This window comes from Schistocerca americana, chromosome 9, assembly GCF_021461395.2.
Source record: "Schistocerca americana isolate TAMUIC-IGC-003095 chromosome 9, iqSchAmer2.1, whole genome shotgun sequence".
NCBI classification, from domain to species: Eukaryota; Metazoa; Arthropoda; class Insecta; order Orthoptera; family Acrididae; genus Schistocerca; species Schistocerca americana.
Genome location: NC_060127.1, coordinates 141,387,501 through 141,413,721, shown reverse-complemented (window position 1 = coordinate 141,413,721; position 26,221 = coordinate 141,387,501).

Below are 26,221 nucleotides of genomic sequence, written 5' to 3'. Positions count from 1 at the left end.
TCATAAATAATAAGCCAGAATTCCTGTACAAGGGTTCTCCCAGTAAATAAGAACAGATTGTACATAAATATTGTAAGCAGTTATTATTGCTTTCTTGACAGAAGCGTCGTTTGGTTCTCTTTTCTTGTGGTGTCTGCTAACACAAGCGACTGACCACTTCTAAATTATCATAATTTTTAATAGCACTTGAAATCAGCATTTAAATAAAGTGATTGTCAAAATAGTAAACTCTTCATTAACACACAAGGGTGACAAAATGTATAGTATTCATGCTGCATTCATTTGCAATGGGTTAGTGAGGAGAATACGATGATCTGACAAACATTTGCATAATGAGAAACATATTAAAGACGTCTGAAATCAGTAAACAAAATAGATACGGATATGTAGCTTTCAGGATGATAGCTATAGTGCAATGCTATCACCTGTGACATCATATGTTGAAATCGCATGAAGTGTTTAAAGTTGTTAATTCAGAGTTTCATTGTTCACTGTGAAGTATTAACTTCTGTGGTTGTAAAGATATTTAAATATTGTTGTGTCATTCGATGCGCCTCATTTTTATGAGGTCGTAGATGTAGTGTTCAAAAATGTTCAAATGACTATGAATTCCAAAGGGACCAAACTGCTGAGGTCATCGCTCCCTAGACTTACACACTACTGAAACTGACTTACGCTAATAACAACACATACACCCATGCCCGGGGGAGGATTAGAACCTCCGGTGTGATGGGCTGCGCAATCCTTGACATGGCGCCTCTAACCACGCGGTCATTCCGCGCGGTGCAGAAGTGTTTGTATTAATATTTGACTGTCAATTAAAGTACACTCTCCAAGAGCTGTCAGAAGTCATCTTGTCTGACATTTCCACTTTTGGAGCATTGTCTCCTGCACAAAGGTCGCGCGGGCAGCAGCTGTCCAGATTCTCGACTTTAGGGTTTACCCATCAGGTGAGGCTGCATGTCTTTGTACCTATAGGGTGACCATTATTGAACTACATGAAAAAACGTTAATTAGTTACAAACTAAGGCGGACACACTATTCAACATACACTCCTGGAAATTGAAATAAGAACACCGTGAATTCATTGTCCCAGGAAGGGGAAACTTTATTGACACATTCCTGGGGTCAGATACATCACATGATCACACTGACAGAACCACAGGCACATAGACACAGGCAACAGAGCATGCACAATGTCGGCACTAGTACAGTGTATATCCACCTTTCGCAGCAATGCAGGCTGCTATTCTCCCATGGAGACGATCGTAGAGATGCTGGATGTAGTCCTGTGGAACGGCTTGCCATGCCATTTCCACCTGGCGCCTCAGTTGGACCAGCGTTCGTGCTGGACGTGCAGACCGCGTGAGACGACGCTTCATCCAGTCCCAAACATGCTCGATGGGGGACAGATCCGGAGATCTTGCTGGCCAGGGTAGTTGACTTACACCTTCTAGAGCACGTTGGGTGGCACGGGATACATGCGGACGTGCATTGTCCTGTTGGAACAGCAAGTTCCCTTGCCGGTCTAGGAATGGTAGAACGATGGGTTCGATGACGGTTTGGATGTACCGTGCACTATTCAGTGTCCCCTCGACGATCACCAGTGGTGTACGGCCAGTGTAGGAGATCGCTCCCCACACCATGATGCCGGGTGTTGGCCCTGTGTGCCTCGGTCGTACGCAGTCCTGATTGTGGCGCTCACCTGCACAGCGCCAAACACGCATACGACCATCATTGGCACCAAGGCAGAAGCGACTCTCATCGCTGAAGACGACACGTCTCCATTCGTCCCTCCATTCACGCCTGTCGCGACACCACTGGAGGCGGGCTGCACGATGTTTGGGCGTGTGTGGAAGACGGCCTAACGGTGTGCGGGACCGTAGCCCAGCTTCATGGAGACGGTTGCGAATGGTCCTCGCCGATACCCCAGGAGCAACAGTGTCCCTAATTTGCTGGGAAGTGGCGGTGCGGTCCCCTACGGCACTGCGTAGGATCCTACGGTCTTGGCGTGCATCCGTGCGTCGCTGCGGTCCGGTCCCAGGTCGACGGGCACGTGCACCTTCCGCCGACCACTGGCGACAACATCGATGTACTGTGGAGACCTCACGCCCCACGTGTTGAGCAATTCGGCGGTACGTCCACCCGGCCTCCCGCATGCCCACTATACGCCCTCGCTCAAAGTCCGTCAACTGCACATACGGTTCACGTCCACGCTGTCGCGGCATGCTACCAGTGTTAAAGACTGCGATGGAGCTCCGTATGCCACGGCAAACTGGCTGACACTGACGGCGGCGGTGCACAAATGCTGCGCAGCTAGCGCCATTCGACGGCCAACACCGCGATTCCTGGTGTGTCCGCTGTGCCGTGCGTGTGATCATTGCTTGTACAGCCCTCTCGCAGTGTCCGGAGCAAGTATGGTGGGTCTGACACACCGGTGTCAATGTGTTCTTTTTTCCATTTCCAGGAGTGTATAAACGTCACTACAGCTATTAGAATTTAGGTTATGTTCGATATGCCTGTCACCAATGGCCATGATGTGACGCAGATAGCGATATTCTGCATGACCCGCAAAAGTGTCCGAACATCGATGCTGTCGATGACCTCCTGAATGGCTGTTTTCAGTTTAGCAATGGTTTTGGGGTTATTGCTGTACACCTTGCCTTTATTATAGTCCCACAAAAAAGTTCCGGGGAATATGGAGGCCAATCGATGGCCATGCTAGTGGCCTCTGGGTACTCCAGAGGCAGAATGCGGTCCCCAATGTGCTCCTCCAGGACATTAAGCACCCTCCTGCTTCGACAGAGTGGACGTTTATCTTGCATGAAACACATCTTGTCGAAATCAGGGTCAGTTTGAATAATGGGGATGAAATCATCTCGCAAAATCTTCACATACCGTACTGTGCCATCAAGGAATATCGCGGAGCGATTATTCCGTGAGTAGACACTTCACGCTATACAGTCACCCGTTGAGGGTGAAGAGACTTCTCGTTCGCGAAGAGCGGATTCTCAGTCTCCCAAATGCGCCAATTTTGCTTATTGACAACCGACCCAGATGAAAGTGGGTTTCATCGCTAAATCAAACCGTAGTACGCATGCTAATTCCCATCATGCCCCGCGGCCAACCGTGCAGTTTGAGTGCAAACCGTTCAGAAGCTAGGGCGATTTTATTTCATGTAGTTCAATAATTGTCAGCCCGTAGCTGGCGTGTACTGGTCGCCCAGCCAACCTGCTGCGGCCTGCTCTGATCCCTGGGCCCGCTAGCGTGCAGCTGTACGACGAATTCAGTAGTACATTCTCCCTCACTATATACAACAGTCTGGCAACACTTTGGTACCTTTTCGATAGCGCGATTTTAGAAACTACTTGGTTTTCAGAGTAAGAACTCATCGAGCCCCGTTCGGAGCGCATTTTCACCCACAGGGGAAGTTCCTTGAAGGTTGTTCGATACGGAGCGGCAAAGGCGAAATTCTAAGCGCGCAAGATCAGGTGAGTAAGGTGGGTGCGGAATGACTTCCCAGACCAACTCCTGTACACAGGGTGTTACAAAAAGGTACGGCCAAACTTTCAGGAAGTATTCCTCACACACAAATAAAGAAAAGATCTTATATGGACATGTGTCCGGAAACGCTTAATTTCCATGTTAGTGCTCATTTTAGTTTCGTCAGTATGTACTGTACTTCCTCGATTCACCGCCAGTTGGCCCAATTGAAGGAAGGTAATGTTGTCGTCACGTCATCCACACAGATTTTCTGTGAACGTCTGGGCAGGCATTGTTGGTGATGTCTTGATTGGGCCCCATGTTCTTCCACCTACGCTCAATGGAGCACGTTATCATGATTTCATACGGGATACTCTACCTGTGCTGCTAGAACACGTGCCTTTACAAGTACGACACAACATGTGGTTCGTGCACGATGAAGCTCCTGCACATTTCAGTCGAAGTGTTCGTACGCTTCTCAACAACAGATTCGGTGACCGATGGATTGGTAGAGGCGGCCTCCACGCTCTCCTGACCTCAACCCTCTTGACTTTCATTTATGGGAGCATTTGAAAGCTCTTATCTACACAACCCCGGTACCCAAGGTAGAGACTCTTCGTGCTCGTATTGTGCACGGCTGTGGTACAATACGCCATTCTACAGGGCTGCATCAGCGCATCAGGGATTCCATGCGACGGAGGGTGGATGTATGTATCCTCGCTAACGGAAGACGTTTTGAACATTTCCTATAACTAAAGTGTTTGAAGTCACGATGGTACGTTCTGTTGCTGTGTGTTTCCATTCCATGATTAATGTGAATTGAAGAGAAGTAATAAAATGAGCTCTAACATGGAAAGTAAGCGTTTCCGGACACATGTCCACATAACATATTTTCTTTCTTTGTGTGTGAGGAATGTTTGCCGGCCGAAGTGGCCGTGCGGTTAAAGGCGCTGCAGTCTGGAACCGCAAGACCGCTACGGTCGCAGGTTCGAATCCTGCCTCGGGCATGGATGTTTGTGATGTCCTTAGGTTAGTTAGGTTTAACTAGTTCTAAGTTCTAGGGGACTAATGACCTCAGCAGTTGAGTCCCATAGTGCTCAGAGCCATTTGAACCATTTTTTTGAGGAATGTTTCCTGAAAGTTTGGCCGTACCTTTTTGTAACACCCTGTATAGTATTCTTTGTCAGTCTAGCAGAACGCGGGCGGCCGTCGTCATGGAGTAGCATCACTTCACGCTCTCTTCCTGATTGTTGCTGACGATAAATGTGAGCAGTGACGGTTACACCTCGGAGAAGCAGTTCGTAGTACACAACACAGTCGCCGTTCGACCAGATGCATAACTTTTCTTATGGACTCCCGCAGGTCTTTGCTGCTTTGTCTGGGCTCCATCATTCGTTCGTTTTCCTTGTGCTACCGTAAGGAAACTATTTCTTCTTACCAGTAACGGCACCGGACAGGAATGGTCGGTGTTCTTCACGAACCAGTTAATAACGAGTAAACGGAGATGCCACCCGCTGATTTTTGCGATTTTGACTTAGACCATTTGGTACCCATACACCCGGCTTTTGTCACACGATGGTGGAGTGCTCCACGTTCGTCACACTTGCCTGTTGTCGAGTGCACTGACGTGGACATCCTGAACTTGGAGGGTCACTAGTGTCATAACGATCCTCTTTAAGGGGGGCAGGACGTCAAACGGACCGACTTGGAAGAGGAGAGACACCACAGGACATTTTAATTTCCAGTGTCTATACTTTTACAAATAAACTCATGAAACTTGGTCAGCATGTCCAGGTCGGATTCAGGATTCACACTCGTAGCAGTGGAAGTTCAAAAACATAACAAAATAAATTCTTTTTACATGTGAAATTTCATCATTTTTTCAATTGATATTGGCTGCGTTTGTTGCTATAAGTACACTTTCTTCATAAGTGAGAGATATTCTTCGATGAATTTTACACAGCATACAAACCATACCTAAAGGTGTATGAATATCTAGAATTTATTTAATGTATGAAAAAATGAATGAGATGTTACATTTTAAACTTCTTGTTTAGAGAAAACTCAAATTTTATAGTTAATTATTTCAATTATACCATACTTTTGAAAAGGTTTGGAAAATTCTAGAGTTTTCAATTAAGAAGTTTGTGTTTAGTAAGAAGTGCAAAATTCATGGATGCATCTCTCTTACTTATGAAGAAAAGTGTACCTATAGCAACAAATGAAGCCAATGGTAAGTGAAAAAATGATGAAATTGTACACGAAAAAAATTATTTTGAAATGCTTTTAACTTTCCCTTCATAAAACCTTCCTGGTCATGCCGAGAAAGTTTTATGAATTTATTCGTACAAGTATAGACAGTGGAAATAAAAATGTCCAGTGGTACCTCTCCTGCTCAAGGTCGGCTCGTTTGCCGTCTTGTCCCCCTTGAACCGAGACCACCATTTTGTTTCGTGCTCGGTCAAGTGACCTTATCCACATACATGGTGCGGACGTTTTTGGCTTTCTACGCTGCTGCCACCCCTCTCTTTACGTTAGACAGATGTAAATGCCTGCAGTGTTCCTATTTCTCCACTTGGTACTCCTTTTCGTGGCGTCCACAGCTTCACTCAATATCTCTAAGCGGCAAAATTGCAATATTTAAACTCAGATAGTAGCAGTGAAGTGCAAACAAGAAATGACAATTGACAAATAAATCCTTTGCAACCGAACTACTAATATGCAAAACAAAAACGCTACAAACTAATGCACCGACCTAATAGTTTTTCTATTTCACAAGCAATGGCTTGCTACAGTTTTCTTCAAGCAGTTACTCAATCAATACATCCTCCTGCTTGCCACTTCGGTTTCTGAAGATCATTTTTTTAAAGGGGGGGGGGGGGCTTATACCGATAGTTGGTGGGTTCTCATGATGTTCTGGCTAATCGTTGTGTGTAGATGCAGATATATAGTCGTGAGGAGATCTGGGAAAATGCAATCGATCATCACTAGCACTTACTACGAATTCCACCATACAATACATGACCCACTCATTACATCGTTAAACAGCATAAATGAATTAAAAGTAATACTTAAGTAACCTTTAGGGCTTTTTCTGAATTCTTGAATTGAATAAAACGACTTTTTGTTAACCATTTTGATCTGCTGTAAGTAACATACCATACCTGCGTTGATTATGCATTAAATAACTGCAGACGACAACTATCTTGGGTTTTCTTACGTCTGATAGCTGGGACGTCTGTTTCTGGCGTGTGACAAGTCGATGACTCTCACAGCTTAAGAATATTTTGGTTTTATTTTGTCTTTTATGAAAAATTAAGACTGAGAGGAGAGATGTAACTTGGTACCTTTGGTTTTTTGAGAATCGGCCTTGGGTCTTTTTTTTTGGCATATTTTTTTCGGGATATTGCGGCTGGCAGAGTCAAATGCCTCGCTGAGATTCACAAGCACACCATAATCAAAGCATAATCTTGATTCAAATGAGGGTAGTACAAAATGAAACAAATTCTTCTCTGGTTTCACCTATGACAAACTAAACCAGAAGCAATACGGCGAGTCACTTGAAAAGCTATTTGTAGATTGTGAGCTTCGTTTCGTTGTAAGGATGGCTCCAAGAGAGACTGGACGGTAATTATTAGGAAGTGACTTGTCAGTCTTCTAAGTGTAGCAAAGGATGAAAGGAAACAGTCACTATTGGTACTTGATTAATCAGTGAACATTGTCGAGGTGCCGTTATGTCTACAAAATCTTATCACAGAACTGCGGAGATGATTTATGTCCTCTGATGTTTTAATCAGTTAATTTTGCTATCACTCTGATAACATGCTACCACGCTGAGAACAATCAACATTTTGATCTCTTTCCACTTAAAGATAGGACGAACGTTTGAAAGGTCCTTACATGTTTTTACACTCGTGTTCTTGGGTGTCAAGTTGGTATCTGAGAAATACGTAGAACATCGTTTTGATATCGAAATACGTAAAACTCACTGCAGAGTAACACGACTACAATGTTTCGAAATTTACGTTTGAAGGGAAATATGCGAAATCAAGAATAGCCGGAAAATCAAACAATTCGTCTGCGAGAGGGAAATCCTTTTTCAGTAAAGTTTGCAAACACTACCCGACTGCAAAACAAAGCGTCTCAGTTTAAAATGTTGGTCCAGAATCATGTCTTGCAAACAACCACTGTGGCAGAACTGTTATTGTAATAGCACAGCAAATGAACATAAAAATTAACGTATCTTTCTGATAAAACTGCTTGAAAATTCATAAGGAAGCATCTTACCGATATCATTTACTATTATTAAGCCTCTGAACTGATACTATTTTCACAAATATATTCAGAAAATTTTTGTGCCTTACAATTGACGTGCACTTTGATGGTAATTACGAGGCGTAGAAGTATGAAACCGGAATTTGGTTGCAATAATTACAGGTCTGTTCTTTGAAACTGATAAACAATATTTTGTTCAAAATGAACTCCATTGCTATCTATACATTTCCTCCATCTCTCCGGTAGGCTATGAATGCCATGCCAAAAAGACAGTTTTTTTGAAGCGAACCAATCAGCGAGCTATTTTCGTACCTTTTCTTACGAATTGAAGCGTTGTTCAGAGAAAGTGTGTCCCAATGATGCAAATAGATGATAATTGGACGGAGTAAATCTGTAGAATAAGCCGCATGCCCTAGTATTTCCCAGCTGAACCCCTCGATCCTTTTCCTGACTCGTTTTGCTGTGTGTAATGGGGCGTTATCATAGCGCAATATGCCTTTTTCCATATTCCCGTCGTTTTTCGCTTAATAATAGCTGATAGTGGATGAAACCCTTCTGATCCCACCGAAACAGAGCATTGTCTTCTTTGCAAAGCGATTTGGTCTTGCAGAGGATGTCGATTGTTTGCCTGGAATCACCCATGATTTACGACGCTTAGGATTCTCAAAATATATCCATTTTTCATCACCTGTGACTATTCGATGGAAAAACGGCTTTCTTTTATATCTGGCGAGCAGCACTTCACAAGTGGTCTTTCGATTTGCTTGGTGTCGTCCATTCCGTTCATGCGGAACCCATTTTCCCACATTCTGCACCTTTCCCATAGCTTTCAACCGAAGAGCAGTGGCGTCACATTCAATTGTTTCGCGAGTTCCTGTTGAGATGGAGTACCATCATCCAATAAGGCCTGCAATTCGTTGTCTTCAAACTTTTACGGTGGTTTCCTGCGCTCGTCGTTTCTCACGCCAAAATCACCACTTTTGAATTTTTGGAAACACTGTGTTTTCCAAACAGCACTTTCGCCGAGCGCTTCGGCAATCATTCGATGCAATTCTGCTGCAGTTTTCTTCAAATGATAACAGAAAACCAGTGCTATCCGCAAATCGTAGTTCGTCGGCACAAAACTCGGCATGTTTACACGTTTGAAACAGATACCGATGTACGGAACTTGATTTACGGTGTGTGGACATTCGTCGTCAGCCGTTATAGAGAGCTGATGGCGCTGCAGATGCGATCTCAGCGGATAGCACCAGGTATAGAGAAATTCCTGTTTTATATTTCTACATCCGGTAAATTTATTGGCCTACCTGCCTACCAAGAGCGCTCGTCTGCTTGCAACTTGGAGCTGCTGGGAATAATGACGTGACTGTCAAAATTTCATTTGCCGTACTTTCAATGTGCAGTGCAAGAAGGTATCTTACCAATGTTCGTAAATGCTCTCAGTACACAAGTCGCGATGTGCAAAGAGAGAGCGCAAAAAGAATCATGAAAGTAAATGGAAATGGGCAACTAATACTAACGACTGATAAATTAGAAGGAAGACTCCAACTTTAACTATGTTTCATTAAGCCATAGCAACAACACACCTTTTCATAAAGCTCTCTCACCTAAACAAGTTCGCCAAATATTTCTTAGAAACTCTCCTGTGTACAGCTGTCCCCCTTGGCACTTGTTCCAACTATGAGAAAAGCCCATATGGTTCATTACAAAATTTCTACAGCAAACTTCAACCATACGCAATGTTCTAACAATGAGAAACTACACAGTTACAAATTAAAGAATGAACTGGATTACCTTAAAATATAATCTCACTTGATCAATATATTCACTCGAAACATATTGTTACAAATTCGCTGCCTCCACGACACGTCAGGCGAGCCTCCACCCTTTTTAAGCAAAGTATATCGTCAGACTGCCCAACACACTCTGCGGCTGCCGCTCGGTGACTTACTCTGACGAAACAAAGTTAATCGCTCCGACTAGCATCTTTGGTCTCAAACACAGTCTTACAAAGAAAATGATCATTTCGATTATACAGAGGTTGAGGACATTTATCAGCTTCGCAACTTAATTCACATTTATGGCGAAAACGTAAATGAAAATCGTCATGGTAATTAGCACAGCATCCTTTCACGTTTAAAAACTGTTTCAAGAAGTGGTTAGCATAATTCGGTTCCTGGATGCTATGACAATCTGTTGCTTCGTTCATTTGTGGCAATGGTGCCCGAATGACAGGCACAAACAGTCAAAGTGTTGAAATCATCTGCCACGATACCAGCATCAAAAGAGTATATATCTGGAGGGAGCAAATTACTACATTGTGAAGCTGTTGTCTTTGTTGTGGTCTTCAGTCCTGAGACTGGTTTGATGCAGCTCTCCATGCTACTCTATCCTGTGCAAGCTTCTTCATCTCCCAGTACCTACTGCAACCTACATCCTTCTGAATCTGCTTGGTGTATTCATCTCTTGGTCTCCCTCTACGATTTTTACCCTCCACGCTTCCCTCCAGTACTAAATTGGTGATCCCTTGATGCCTCAGAACATGTCCTACTAACCAATCCCTTCTTCTAGTAAAGTTGTGCCACAAATTTCTCATCTCTCCAATTCTATTCAATACCTCCTCATTAGTTTTGTGACCTACCCATCTCATCTTCAACATTCTTCTGTAGCACCACATTTCGAAAGCTTCTATCCTCTTCTTGTCTAAACTATTTATCGTCCATGTTTAACTTCCGCACATGGCTACACTCCATACAAATACTTTCAGAAACCACTTCCTGACACTTAAATCTATACTCGATGTTAACAAATTTTCGACCATCATCAGTTATTTTGCTCCCCAAATAACAAAACTCCTTTACTACTTTAAGTGTCTCATTTCCTAATCTAATTCCCTCAGCATCAACCGACTTAATTTGACTACATTCCATTATCCTCGTTTTGCTTTTGTTGATGTTCATCTTATATCCCCCTTTAAAGACACGCCCATTCCGTTCAATTGCTCTTCCAAGTCCCTTGCTGTCTCTGACAGAATTGCAATGTCATCGGCGAACCTCAAAGTTTTTATTTCTTCTCCATGAATTTTAATACCTACTCCGAATTTTTCTTTTGTTTCCTTCACTGTTTGCTCAATATACAGATTGAATAGCATCGGGGAGAGACTACAACCCTGTCTCACTCCCTTCCCAACCACTGCTTCCCTTTCATGCCCATCAACTCTTATAACTGCAATTTGGTTTCTATACAAATTGTAAATACCCTTTCGCTCCCTATATTTTAACCCTGCCACCTTCAAAATTTGAAAGAGAGTATTCCAGTCAACACTGTCAAAAGCTTTCTCTAAGTCTACAAATGCTAGAAATGTAGGTTTGCCTTTCCTTAATCTACGAGTAGCTTCTAAGATAAGTCGTAGGGTCAGTATTGCCTCACGTGTTCCAATATTTCTACGGAATCCAAACTGATCTTCCCCAAGGTCGGCTTCTACTAGTTTTTCCATTCGTCTGTAAAGAATTCGCGTTAGTATTTTGCAGCCGTGACTTATTAAACTGGTAGTTCGGTAATTTTCACATCTGTCAACACCTGCTTTCTTTGGAATTATTATATTCTTCTTGAAGTCTGAGGGTATTACGTCTGTCTCATACATCTTGCTCACCAGATGGTAGAGGTTTGTCGGGACTGGCTCTCCCAAGGCCGTCAGTAGTTCTGATGGTATGTTGTTTGCTCCCGGGGCCTTGTTTCGACTCAGGTCTTTCAGTGCTCTGTCAAACTCTTCACGCAATATCATATCTCCCATTTCATCTTCATCTACATCCATTTCCATAATATTGTCCTCAAGTACATCGCCCTTGTATAGACCCTCAATATACTCCTTCCATCTTTCTGCTTTCCCTTCTTTGCTTAGAACTGGGTTTCCATCTGAGCTCTTGATATTCATACAAGTGGTTCTCCTTTCTCTGAAGGTCTCTTTAATTCTTCTGTAGGCAGTATCTATCTTACCCCTAGTGAGATATCCCTCTACATCCTTACATTTATCCTCTAGCCATCCCTGCTTAGCCATTTTGCACTTCGTGTCGATCTCATTTTTGAGACGTTGGTATTCCTTTTTGCCTGCTTCATTTACTGCATTTTTGTATTTTCTCCTTTGATCAAGTAAATTCAATATTTCTTCTGTTACCCAAGGATTTCTACTAGCCCTCGTCTTTTTACCTGCTTGATCCTCTGCTGCCTTCACTACTTCATCCCTCAAAGCTACCCATTCTTCTTCTACTGTATTTCTATCCAGCATTCCTGCCATTTGTTCCCTTATGCTCTCCCTGAAACTCTGTACAATGTCTGATTTAGTCAGTTTATCCAGGTCCCATCTCCTTAAATTCCCACCTTTTTTCAGTTTCTTCAGTTTTAATCTACAGTTCATAACCAATAGATTGTGGTCAGAGTCCACATCTGCCCCTGGAAATGTCTTACAATTTAAAACCTGGTTCCTAAATCTCTGTCTTACCATTATATAATCTATCTGAAATCTGTCAGTATCTCCAGGCTTCTTCCATGTATACAACTTTCTTTTATGATTCTTGAACCAAGTGTTAGCTATGATTAAATTGTGCTCTGTGCAAATTTCTACCAGGTGGCTTCCTCTTTCATTTCTTAGCCCCAATCCATATTCACCTACTATGTTTCCTTCTCTCCCTTTTACTACTACCGAATTCCAGTCACCCATGACTATTAAATTTTCGTCTCCCTTCAATATCTGAATAATTTCTTTTATTTCATCATACATTTCTTCAATTTCTTCGTCATCTGCAGAGCTAGTTGGCATATAAACTTGTACTACAGTAGTAGGCGTGGGCTTCGTGTCTATCTTGGCCACAATAATGCGTTCACTATTCTGTTTGTAGTAGGTTACCCGCATTCCATGAAACCTACTCTTGCATTACCCCTATTTGACTTTGTATTTATAACCCTGTATCCGCCTGACCAAAAGTCTTGTTCCTCATGCCACCGAACTTCACTAATTCCCACTATATCTAACTTTAACCTATTCATTACCCTTTTTAAATTTCCTAACCTACCTGCCCGATTAAAAGATCTGACATTCCACGCTCCGATCCGTAGAACGCCAGTTTTCTTCCTCCTGATAACGGCGTCCTCTTGAGTAGTCCCCGCCCGGAGTTCCGAATGGGGGACTATTTTACCTCCGGAATATTTTACCCAAGAGGACTCCATCATCATTAACCATACAGTAAAGCTGCATGCCCTCGGGAAAAATTACGGCTGTAGTTTCCCCTTGCTTTCAGCCGTTTGCAGTACCAGCACAGCAAGGCCGTTATGGTTAGTGTTACAAGGCCAGGTCAGTCAATCATTCAGACTGTTGCCCTTGCAACTACTGAAAAGACTGCTGCCCCTCTTCAGTAACCACGCGTTTGTCTGGCCTCTCAACAGATACCCCTCGGTTGTGGTTGCACCTATGGTACGGCTATCTGTAGCGCTGAGGCACGCAAGCCTCCCCACCAACGGCAGGGTCCATAGGTCATGGGGGGGATTGTGACTCTAGTTGTAGGTAAAGTAGATAGATTAAGTGGACGAACACTGGGATAATGTAATGCGTACACGAAAGAAACAGACTGCGAGACACAAGTTCGACCGATTTTTGATTACTAATAATGTGACTGGGACGCTTGCCAGTTTTCATCAGTGAAAGAGGTGGAGAAGTTGCAAAGAAGAAATCTGATTTTCGTGATGGGAACGTTTAATAAGCGCGAGAGCTTAACGGAGATGCCCTCCTAATTACAAATGTCAGACGCTGCAAGAGAGGCGTTGTGTACCACGGAGAGTATTAGCTTCAACGTTTTGACAGTGTAGTTCCAAGAAGAGCCAGGCAACGTATTACTCTCTGCCTCAAAGGTTGAGCAAAATGGCCAAGACGGGGAGAACAGAGGAGCGGGAGCTTAATTAGAGGCTTACTGGCAGCCGCTCTTCCCACGTGCCATTCTCGGATCCAACAGGAGAGATGGGAAATCGTGGCGTCGGCGGATGTACCCTCTGCCCAACACCAAACTTGCGAAATGTAGATGCAGCTGCAGACATAACAGTTCGTAAGGCAAACGTGCATAAGCAATGTTAATTGTGACTGACAGTAAGCGCAATAGCTGATTAAGCTGGAAAAAGGGTCTGGAAATTGGCTTAAAATATGCCTTAGAGAGTGCTGTTTTATGGTTCATTCATATAAAGTGTGCCATAAGCGTTAAAATACATATAAACCGCGAGTCACTGTATGGGGTAGCAACAGAGCACTCGAATGCAACCGATGTAGTACTACAATAGTCAACGATGGAACAGCAGTCCTGTTGGTTTCAGATAAGGCATTAGTATCAGCTACAATATTATTTTCAACAAGTTTTCTCTGCGTAACATGATTCAATTATGGCAAACAGTGTGAAACACGAACTTGTCTCGTGTCTGCTTAACTTGCCGTTTCGCTTGTTTTTTATACAAGATGAAACTTGAGTGCCTGAAAATGACGAACAAATGTGTTTATACCGATAGAAAAGTTACGATAAGTTATCCCAATCGTGAAAACAATACTTTGATTGGTAAACGGAAGTCACCTGATCGATACAATTTCCTCAAATGAGAGTGTTTCGACATCGGCGAAATAAATGCGAACCCTACAGTGTTGGCAGTGCCGATTCAACGTTTCTTCAGTTTCAGTGTAAAAAAAAAGTATTGAAACTTGAAGCGCAATTTTTTCAAAACAACATTTTGCACGTTGCCAGAAGCTGTAACTCCTGAAATATACGTGCAATTAGATTATACGTTGTTGTAACTTGTTAAGTCGGCGTTTTTTCTTTTATATTACGTAGGATTTTTTCGATGTAATTTAATTTCAGATTTTGGAGCTCCTTTTAATAACAACTTTTTTGTCAAAAAATTGAGGATTTTAAGAGTGTCGCCATTTTGTTAAGAACCATTTTATTAAAAAAAATATTCGTTTGTATTATGTTGTAGAATTTTAGGACATGTTTTTTGCTCGCGTATCATGTCATTTCTGGAAACCCAGAATCTACTCGGTAGGATTCAACATGGATTCCGGAAACAGCGATCGTGTGAGACCCAACTCGCTTTATTTGTTAATGAGACACAGAAAGTATTAGATACAAGCTCCCAGGTAGATGCCATTTTCCTTGACTTCCGGAAGGCGTTCGATACAGTTCCGCAGTGTCGCCTGATAAACAAAGTAAGAACCTACAGAATATCAGACCAGCTGTGTGGGTGGATTGAAGAATTTTGAGCAAACAAATCACAGCATGTTGTTCTCAATGGAGAGACGTCTACAGACGTTTAAGTAAACTCTGGCGTGCCACAGGGGAGTATTATGGGACCATTGCTTTTCACAATATAAATAAATCTACATCTACATCTACATCTACATCCATACTCCGCAAGCCACCTGACGGTGTGTGGCGGAGGGTACCTTGAGTACCTCTGTCGGTTCTCCCTTCTATTCCAGTCTCGTGTTGTTCGTAGAAAGAAGGATTGTCGATATGCCTCTGTGTGGGCTCTAATCTCTCTGATTTTGTCCTCATGGTCTCTTCGCGAGATATACGTAGGGGGGAGCAATGTACTGCTTGACTCCTCGGTGAAGGTATGTTCTCGAAACTTCAACAAAAGCCCGTACCGAGCTACTGAGCGTCTCTCCTGCAGAGTCTTCCACTGGAGTTTATCTATCATCTCCGTCACGCTTTCGCGACTACTAAATGATCCTGTAACGAAGCGCACTGTTTCCCATTGGATCTTCTCTATCTCTTCTATCAACCGTATCTGGTACGGATCCCACACTGGTGAGCAGTATTCAAGCAGAGGGCGAACAAGTGTACTGTAACCTACTTCCTTTGTTTTCGGATTGCATTTCCTTAGGATTCTTCCAATGAATCTCAGTCTGGCATCTGCTTTACCGACGATCAACTTTATATGATCATTCCATTTTAAATCACTCCTAATGCGTACTCCCAGATAATTTATGGAATTAACTGCTTCCAGTTGCTGACCTGCTATATGGTAGCTAAATCATAAACGATCTTTCTTTCTATGTATTCGCAGCACATTACACTTGTCTACATTGAGATTCAATTGGCATTTCCTGCTCCATGTGTCAATTCGCTGCAGATCCTCCTGCATTTAAGTACAGTTTTCCATTGTTACAACCTCTCGATGTACCACAGCATCATCCGCAAAAAGCCTCAGTGAACTTCCGATGTTATCCACAAGGTCATTTATGTATATTGTGAATAGCAACGGTCCTACGACACTCCCCTGCGGCACACCTGAAATCACTCCTACTTCGGAAGACTTCTCTCCATTGAGAATGACATGCTGCGTTCTGTTATCTAGGAACTCTTCAATCCAACCACACAATTGATCTGTTAGTCCATACGCTCTTACTTTGTTCATTAAGCGACTGTGGGGAACTTTATCGAACGCCTTGCGGAAGTCAAGAAACACGGCATCTACCAGGGAACGCGTGTCTATGGCCCTCTGAGTCTCGTGGACGAATAGCGCGAGCTGGTTTTCACACCGTCGTCTTTTTCGAAACCCATGTTGATTCCTACAGAGTAGATCCCACACTGATGAGCAATACTCAAATATAGGTCGAACGAGTGTTTTGTAATCCACCTCTTTTGTTGATGGACTACATTTTAAGGACTCTCCCAATGAATCTCAACCTGGCACCCGCCTTGCCAACAATCAATTTTATGTAATCATTCCACTTCAATTCGTTCCGTACGCATACTCCCGGATATTTTACAGAAGTAACTGCTACCAGTGTTTGTTCCGCTATCATAAATCATACAATAAAAGATCCTTCTTTCTATGTATTCGCAATACATTAGATTTGTCTATGTTAAGGGTCAGTTGCCACTCCCTGCGCCAAGTGCCTATCCGCTGCAGATCTTCCTGCATTTCGCTGCAATTTTCTAATGTTGCAACTTCTCTGTATACTACAGCGTCATCCGTGAAAAGCCACATAGAACTTCTCACACTATCTACTAGGTCACACTGGTGGCAGTTACTTCTGTCAAATATCTGGGAGTATGCGTACGGAACGATTTGAAGTGGAATGATCATATAAAATTAATTGTTGGTAAGGCGGGTGCCAGGTTGAGATTCATTGGGAGAATCTTTAGAAAATGTAGTCCATCAACAAAGGAGGCGGCTTACAAAACACTCGTTCGACCTATACTTGAGCACTGCTCATCAGTATGGGATCCGTACCAGGTCGGGTTGACGGACGAGATAGAGAAGATCCAAAGAAGATCGGCGCGTTTCGTCACAGGGTTATTTGGTAAGTGTGATGGCGTTACGGATATGTTTAGCAAACTCAAGTGGCAGACTCTGCAAGAGAGGCGCTCTGCATCGCGGTGTCGCTTGCTGTCCAGGTTTCGAGAGGATGCGTTTCTGGATGAGGTATCGAATATATTGCTTCCCCCTACTTATACCTCCAGAGGAGATCACGAGTGTAAAATTAGAGAGATTCGAGCGCGCACGGAGGCTTTCCGGCAGTCGTTCTTCCCGCGAACCATACGCGACTGGAACAGGAAAGGGAGGTAATACAGTGGCACGTAAAGTGCCCTCCGCCACACACCGTTGGGTGGCTTGCGGAGTATAAATGTAGATGTAACATAACCAGTTTCGAAGCAGTTTTGAAATTTTATTCTAGATTGAAAATTGTGGCGTTCGGTGCTCGCCCTCGCAATCCACGAAGGTCTTTCGTCGATGTCGTGTTGCGTCCTCCGCATGCAAGTTTTTTACTTAAAAAAATACATAATGCAATCCTAGGTTATACATTAAACGGCTAAAGCCAGTTTTGTAATTTGTCTGTTACCTTATTGGAAAAAGAATCATGAATACCGGTTTCAAAATGAAGCATCACTCTTATCTACCCCCTCAGTTCATCTGTTTTAATCAAAGGAGTGATTTTTTTCCAAAATATACACCTTACAAGCATATATTTTACGTCCGTCATTATCATAGTCGATCCCCTCCTCTTTATATCGTCCAACAGCTGATTACCTGGCATTCCTTGCAGAGTATCTATCCAAATATTTCAGAACATAAAACTGAGGCGCCTTCAAAACTATTTACTGCCGCCCCTCAGTCTAGCAATGGCAAATACAATGCATTAGATACCAATTTTTGTTTTTTTTTGTTTTTTTTTTACCCCATCATATACTGAAGTTATAATGGGCATTAGTGAAGTGAGGTGGCAGGAAGACACGATTTCTGGTCAACTGAGTACACGGTTATCGAAACAAAATCAAAATAGGGATAACAAAGGAGTTTTTATAATAATGAGATTATAGAAATACGGTTGAGGTACAATGAATGCATTATCATAGTCAAGACACACACAAAGTCATCATCCACCACAGTTGTACACTTACAACCGAGAGGCAACAATATTGACGCTATTAAATTTCCGCAAAGCTTTAGATACTGTTAACAGCTTAATTTCTCAGATAATGCAATGAGATGGTTTGAAAGCTACTTAAAAGACAGACAGCAATGTGTTGTCTGCGTAAATGAAAAATCTTCCTGGAAACATGCATGTCTCCTCGGGAGTGCCACAAGGATCAGTGTTAGGACCACTTTTGTTTTCTTTATGTGTCAACGATGTTTCGTCGGTTCTGTTCTGTAAATATCGTTTCTGTGCCGACGACCTCCAGCTCTACCTAAGCGTCAGGCCTGAAGATATAAACAATCGCTCAGATGAATGATGATCCGTCTTCAGTAGTGACAGGGGCGAAAACCCCGGGGCTTCAACTAAATGCAAAAAAGACACAAGTAATCTTAATATCGCATCAGAAATTAATAAGTTCATATTTCCGCGAACGGCTGCCTCCTATTCTGCTCGACGGAATTCCAATACCATATCAGTAAACAGTTAAGAACTTTGGTGTAACTTTGGATGAGCATCTCAACTGGGCGGAGAATACCGTCGCAGTGTGCCGGAAGATGTCCCCTTGTCTCTATGCTCTTAAAAAGTTTCGGAATGTATTTCCACAGGACTTGAAACGCCAGCTCGTGCAAGCACTCGTTCTACCGAACCTCCACTATTGTGATGTAATTCAACAAGGCACGAGTAGTGAAAACAACCGACGGCTAGAACTAACTAATCGTATAAATGCCTGTGTGCGTTACATGTGCAACATTCGCCAGTATGATCATTTTAGTGCTTCATACTCCCAGCTAGGGTGGCTGCGACCGGACAAATTGTGTGACTACCACACTCTATGTCTACTTCACTGATTCCTCGTCGGGCAAGCACTCCAGTATCTTGCTTCAGAGATTAAACACCATTCATGCCATCATAATCGAAACACGAGGTCACTCTTATTTGGTATCCTAACTGTGCCCACTCACAAAACAAAAACTTTTGCAAACTCCTTCTCAGTTGCCGCTGTCCGCCTCTGGAACAAACTTCACCTGACCTTACGCAAAATTCAATCATCTGCTGTTTTTAAGAAGAAGTTGAAGCATTTCCTACTATCAACCTCATAACGTTTTCCACAAAATTAATGTACAAGGCCAATCATCTCCTCCGTCAAATAGCAAAGCGAGTGTCGCCTATCTTGCTCCTTTCTCTTCTTCCTCTTCATCTATCTCTATTAACCACTCAATCTTCTTTTCCTTTATATTTCCTTAACTATGTTACATCATGTCTCTATTTTTTTCCTCCCTTCACCATCAGTCTCCCTCATACTCCCTGCTGTTAGCACTCCTGTCTAAAATCTGTCTCTTTCATAATGTCTAATTATAACAGTACTTATCATCTACGAATACGAACTCTACATATGTTTATTTTTCCAAGTGTGCCTTTGTAATTGTTTATTTCACTTTTTGTACTAGATGTGGTTTAACATGCCTACTAAAACATATGAATGTAAAATAAGTAGAATGCCTAGTTAGATGTATTGCCAGGTTAAACAAATTGCCAGGTTAAACAAATCAATAAATAAAATAAAATAAAAAACTCTGCAGATGATGAAGAAATTTTAAAATGTATGGTGAGATAAAAGAAATTATTCATACAGCTAAGAGATACGAAAATTTAATTGCGATGAGGGACTGGAATTCTATAGTAGGAAGAGGAAGAACGTGAAAAACGTGGACTGCGGAAAGTAATTATAAGTGATGCAGCCTGGCATAATTGTGTAAACAACATTATTTACTCATTGCAAATACTAGCTTTAAAAGTAACGAAAGAAAGATGGGTACGTGAAAGATACCCGAAGACATGGAAGGTTTCACATATACAATACAGCTGTCAGATGTGATTTCGACAAAAGATTCTAAACTCCTTAAAGTTTCCAGGGAAAAATCTGAATTCTGATCATAATTTACTGATTACGTAGTTCAGATTAAAACTGAAGAAACTGCATAAAGGATGGCAGTTAAAGAAATGAGATGTGAAGGAAATGAAAGCACCAAAAGTTGTTGAGACTTTCAATAGAAACAAGGCTGACGAACGCAGTAGGAAACGAATCGGTACCTTTGAGACCTGCTATAGTGAAGGCAGCAGAGGACGAAATGGGCAAATTGACAAATCCCAGTAAAGTCTTGGATGTTGCACGAGATACTGAATCTTTTTGGCGGAAGGAGAAAACGTAAAAAAAATTCCAACAAATTATACAGGCGAAAGCGAATTCAGACGTTTAAGAAAAACAACTGACAACTATCGCTAAATGGCAAAGAAGAAATGGCTACACGAGAAATTGGAAGATGTAGATTGATGCCTAACTAGGGAAAGATGGATGCCACCTATAAGAAAATTGACCTTTAGAAATAAGAGCAGCAGCTGCAAGAATATTACGGGCTCGAATGGAAAACCCATATTAAGCAAAGAAGAGATAGCTGAAATGTGGAAGGAATACATAGATGGGCTAAACAACTAAAATAAAGAAAAAGAAGAGGAAGTAGATGAAAATGAGGTGGGAGCTATGGTAATGTACTTCTCGTACTATTGCACGCAAATCTTCATTAATTGCCTTCAGTATTTGCTGCACCCTTTTCTCGTCTAACTTCTGCAGTCCCTCATTATCTATGTTCTCCCTTCTTCATGACGAAATTCGTCATCAGTTTCATTGTACACGCTTTCCTATATATCAGCTGCTTCATCATTTCTCTTTACATCATCTACCAAATGTCTGTACTGCAGTGTTGACTTAGTTCCTTCCAGTTAAATAACTCTTCAAAGCCACTGTTAAACATCTACGTTTGACTTCATTAATTTCATTTGCCTCAGTTCTGTATCTCTTGTTATTACTTTCAACTTCCGATAGTATAATGTTATACTATGTAAAGGGCATGGCTAGTGAGTTCAGATTGCTGCTACTTCTTTTGCAAAAGCTAGTCACTTGAGAGACGGGGTCTAGTTTACCGTACTCTTGTGATTCTACCTCATTTCCAAATCATAACCATAAGTGTTATCTATCTCGGAAATCGCCATCGTCACGTACTGAAGAAAACTGTCTAGCAACAGGTTCTTGCCCTCAGTTAATTAATCTGTTTGTCGTAGTACTTACGCCGCCTCCCGGCTCCTCTCCCACTATCGTTATGGTACATACCCATTCTGTTTATATTTACATTCTGATAGGTTTGTACACTTCCTTGTGGCCTAAAACTCCCATTTGGCTGCTTTTCCTCGATCTGTAACTTCCCAACCATTTCCAAGCAATTAATAAAACAATTAGTATTACTCCTAAGAGGAGCAATACATTTTTCCTCTATTTCATGGGTAACTTTCCATCCAGTCCCATAACTATCTATTCTGAGTCTAATTTACTTGTCAGATAAGATTGGATAGTCACCCACCTTGAAGCAAATATTTTCACACACTCTTTTCTACGATTAAACTTTTCACCTGCCAAGACACCATTTTGCAATTCCATTTGCATTTGTTTACCCACATATTCTTTAAAAATGCGTCCTTAAACTTCTTTAACGTATATACTGCACATCAGCAATCACATTCCAAGTTCTAGGTTCTTCTAAAAATTTGGACGTAATGAAAGAAATCTTTTGTCCATCGGTCCAAAAACAATGCAAAACATTTTCAAAATCGTTCCCAAATTCTGTTGGATGCAAATTTGCCGACAGATCAAAACGTAAAAACTGTCTTCTCTTGAATATCAAGGGAACTACACTCCTGGAAATTGAAATAAGAACACCGTGAATTCATTGTCCCAGGAAGGGGAAACTTTATTGACACATTACTGGGGTCAGATACATCACATGATCACACTGACAGAACCACAGGCACATAGACACAGGCAACAGAGCATGCACAATGTCGGCACTAGTACAGTGTATATCCACCTTTCGCAGCAATGCAGGCTGCTATTCTCCCATGGAGACGATCGTAGAGATACTGGATGTAGTCCTGTGGAACGGCTTGCCATGCCATTTCCACCTGGCGCCTCAGTTGGACCAGCGTTCGTGCTGGACGTGCAGACCGCGTGAGACGCCGCTTCATCCAGTCCCAAACATGCTCAATGGGGGACAGATCCGGAGATCTTGCTGGCCAGAGTAGTTGACTTACACCTTCTAGAGCACGTTGAGTGGCACGGGATACATGCGGACGTGCATTGTCCTGTTGGAACAGCAAGTTCCCTTGCCGGTCTAGGAATGGTAGAACGATGGGTTCGATGACGGATGTACCGTGCACTATTCAATGTCCCCTCGACGATCACCAGTGGTGTACGGCCTGTGTAGGAGATCGCTCCCCACACCATGATGCCGGGTGTTGGCCCTGTGTGCCTCGGTCGTATGCAGTCCTGATTGTGGCGCTCACCTGCACGGCGCCAAACACGCATACGACCATCATTGGCACCAAGGCAGAAGCGACTCTCATCGCTGAAGACGACACGTCTCCATTCGTCCCTCCATTCACGCCTGTCGCGACACCACTGGAGGCGGGCTGCACGATGTTGGGGCGTGAGCGGAAGACGGCCTAACGGTGTGCGGGACCGTAGCCCAGCTTCATGGAGACGGTTGCGAATGGTCCTCGCCGATACCCCAGGAGCAACAGTGTCCCTAATTTGCTGGGAAGTGGCGGTGCGGTCCCCTACGGCACTGCGTAGGATCCTACGGTCTTGGCGTGCATCCGTGCGTCGCTGCGGTCCGGTCCCAGGTCGATGGGCACATGCACCTTCCGCCGACCACCGGCGACAACATCGATGTACTGTGGAGACCTCACGCCCCACGTGTTGAGCAATTCGGCGGTACATCCACCCGGCCTCCCGCATGCCCACTATACGCCCTCGCTCAAAGTCCGTCAACTGCACATACGGTTCACGTCCACGCTGTCGCGGCATGCTACCAGTGTTAAAGACTGCGATGGAGCTCCGTATGCCACGGCAAACTGGCTGACACTGACGGCGGCGGTGCACAAATGCTGCGCAGCTAGTGCCATTCGACGGCCAACACCGCGGTTCCTGGTGTGTCTGCTGTGCCGTGCGTGTGATCATTGCTTGTACAGCCCTCTCGCAGTGTCCGGAGCAAGTATGGTGGGTCTGACACACCGGTGTCAATGTGTTCTTTTTTCCATTTCCAGGAGTGTATTTTGGTCTACTGATTTTTGTTTGTTTCTAACTAGTTTTCGGTTTATTGGACGGTATTCAATAAGTAACTGACTGCCGTCCACAAAGGAGGCTATTTCTTAGTTGATACAGTCAACTTGCACAGAATGCTGTGCACCAATCTTGTTTTTAACGCTGTGAATTACAAAATCTCTCAATTTCTAGCTGGATCTAAATGATCAATTGCATCTGAGCACATCCCCACATTTAATCTTCACATGATGCAGTCAACCAACCACATAATCACAAACCATCACAATGACACTTACTGCTGTACATAATTAAAACACAATACAATTTCATATTTCTTACCTTGCTTCAACATTACAATAATATAACTTTTAATACTGTAATATTGTGAACGTTAATCATATACTACATTAATATTGTCCACTGCGTAAACTGTAATTTACAGTGTAAAACAGGTTTGTTGCACAACGTAAGTGTACAAGAGGCATAAGATGAGGTTAATAATATGCTCAGTAGTTCTTTGCCCACATCCCCGCGCGGTCTTAGGCGCCTTGCCACGGTTCGCGCGGCTGCCGCCTCCATCGGACATGGGTTTGTATGTCGCCCTTAGCGTAAGTTAGTTTAATTTAGATTGAGTAGTGTGTAAGCCTAGGGGCCAATGACCTCAGCAGTTTGGCCCCAAAGGGACTTATCACAAATTTTCAACGTCTGTTTTACAGTGCAACATGAACACCAATAGCCAATAAGCTTCTCGATAAATTTCTTTGATATACAAGGTGTTCTAGAAGGAGTACTGAATGTTTTATGAGTTGGTATACTAGACTAATTCGAAGACATCATTACACAAAACATATGTCCAATTTACTGCGTACAGAGATACTTCTGTTAGAATGTTAGCCAAACAAATACTCACAGGTAAAGATTAAATTCAAAATTGGTTATCATAAATTCCAGCTCCGACTACAGTGTACTTCAGATTTGACAACACCACGTGTAGTTCTTCTGATGTCGCCCTGGCGTTCTTTTATGAGACAATATTACTTATAATCTGAACGATCAATCTGTGTCTTGTGTTTACTTTTTGTTTCTGCACTACGCCTTTCAACGATCCGCACAGTCAAGAATCTAAGGAGGTAACGTTCACGAACGTTGGTGGCTAAGAAACGCGACTATTTTCTGCCGATCCATCTTCCCCCGAATGTTAGCTGTAGATAATGCGGCACCTGAATTCTGTTGAATCTGTCACTGTACCCTTACGAAATCGTATACCGGATTCTGTGCAAGTACCAGTAGTGTTTCCATTACAAATACCGTGCAAAAGTATCACATCGGAATACTCAGCATTTGTAAATATGTGCGGCATTCTGAAGTGATATAGTAGAATCACATCACAGTCACAGCCGAGAAATTCAGCTGTCTAAATTTCACATCTTGAACTTCAAAACAAAAATAACAACCGCTGTAAAACAAGCTAAATGAAAACTCATTTCTGTAACCAGTTTCACGTGTGCAGCTATCAAAAATTAGGCACTTGCCATATGGAATGTTTTACTCAGATCGGTCTACACTACCACTCCCTAAAATGCTTATTACTAGCAGAGAAATCCGGCTTTGTCCAGGTGTTTACTGTATTTATAGCTGGGCGTGTACGTCCATACCACGCATAGTCTGGCCTTGTGTTTAATGTTTATGACGTCATGTCTCCTGAAATATGTATCGTAAGATGCTATAATTTTGTAGGTACATTCGGCGGCATATTTGCACACTTTCTACACAATGCGTTATGAATGGAGATAGTAGGAACGAAGTACTAAATTTAAACGTCTTGCACCATGCGACAGATTTAAACGCACCTCACTGTTCATGACGTCACATTCTGAACTACACTCCTGGAAATGGAAAAAAGAACACATTGACACCGGTGTGTCAGACCCACTATACTTGCTCCGGACACTGCGAGAGGGCTGTACAAGCAATGATCACACGCACGGCACAGCGGACACACCAGGAACCGCGGTGTTGGATGTCGAATGGCGCTAGCTGCGCAGCATTTGTGCACCGCCGCCGTCAGTGTCAGCCAGTTTGCCGTGGCATACGGAGCTCCATCGCAGTCTTTAACACTGGTAGCATGCCGCGACAGCGTGGACGTGAACCGTATGTGCAGTTGACGGACTTTGAGCGAGGGCGTATAGTGGGCATGCGGGAGGCCGGGTGGACGTACCGCCGAATTGCTCAACACGTGGGGCGTGAGGTCTCCACAGTACATCGATGTTGTCGCCAGTGGTCGGCGGAAAGTGCACGTGCCCGTCGACCTGGGACCGGACCGCAGCGACGCACGGATGCACGCCAAGACCGTAGGATCCTACGTAGTGCCGTAGGGGACCGCACCGCCACTTCCCAGCAAATTAGGGACACTGTTGCTCCTGGGGTATCGGCGAGGACCATTCGCAACCGTCTCCATGAAGCTGGGCTACGGTCCCGCACACCGTTAGGCCGTCTTCCGCTCACGCCCCAACATCGTGCAGCCCGCCTCCAGTGGTGTCGCGACAGGCGTGAATGGAGGGACGAATGGAGACGTGTCGTCTTCAGCGATGAGAGTCGCTTCTGCCTTGGTGCCAATGATGGTCGTATGCGTGTTTGGCGCCGTGCAGGTGAGCGCCACAATCAGGACTGCATACGACCGAGGCACACAGGGCCAACACCCGGCATCATGGTGTGGGGAGCGATCTCCTACACTGGCCGTACACCACTGGTGATCGTCGAGGGGACACTGAATAGTGCACGGTACATCCAAACCGTCATCGAACCCATCGTTCTACCATTCCTAGACCGGCAAGGGAACTTGCTGTTCCAACAGG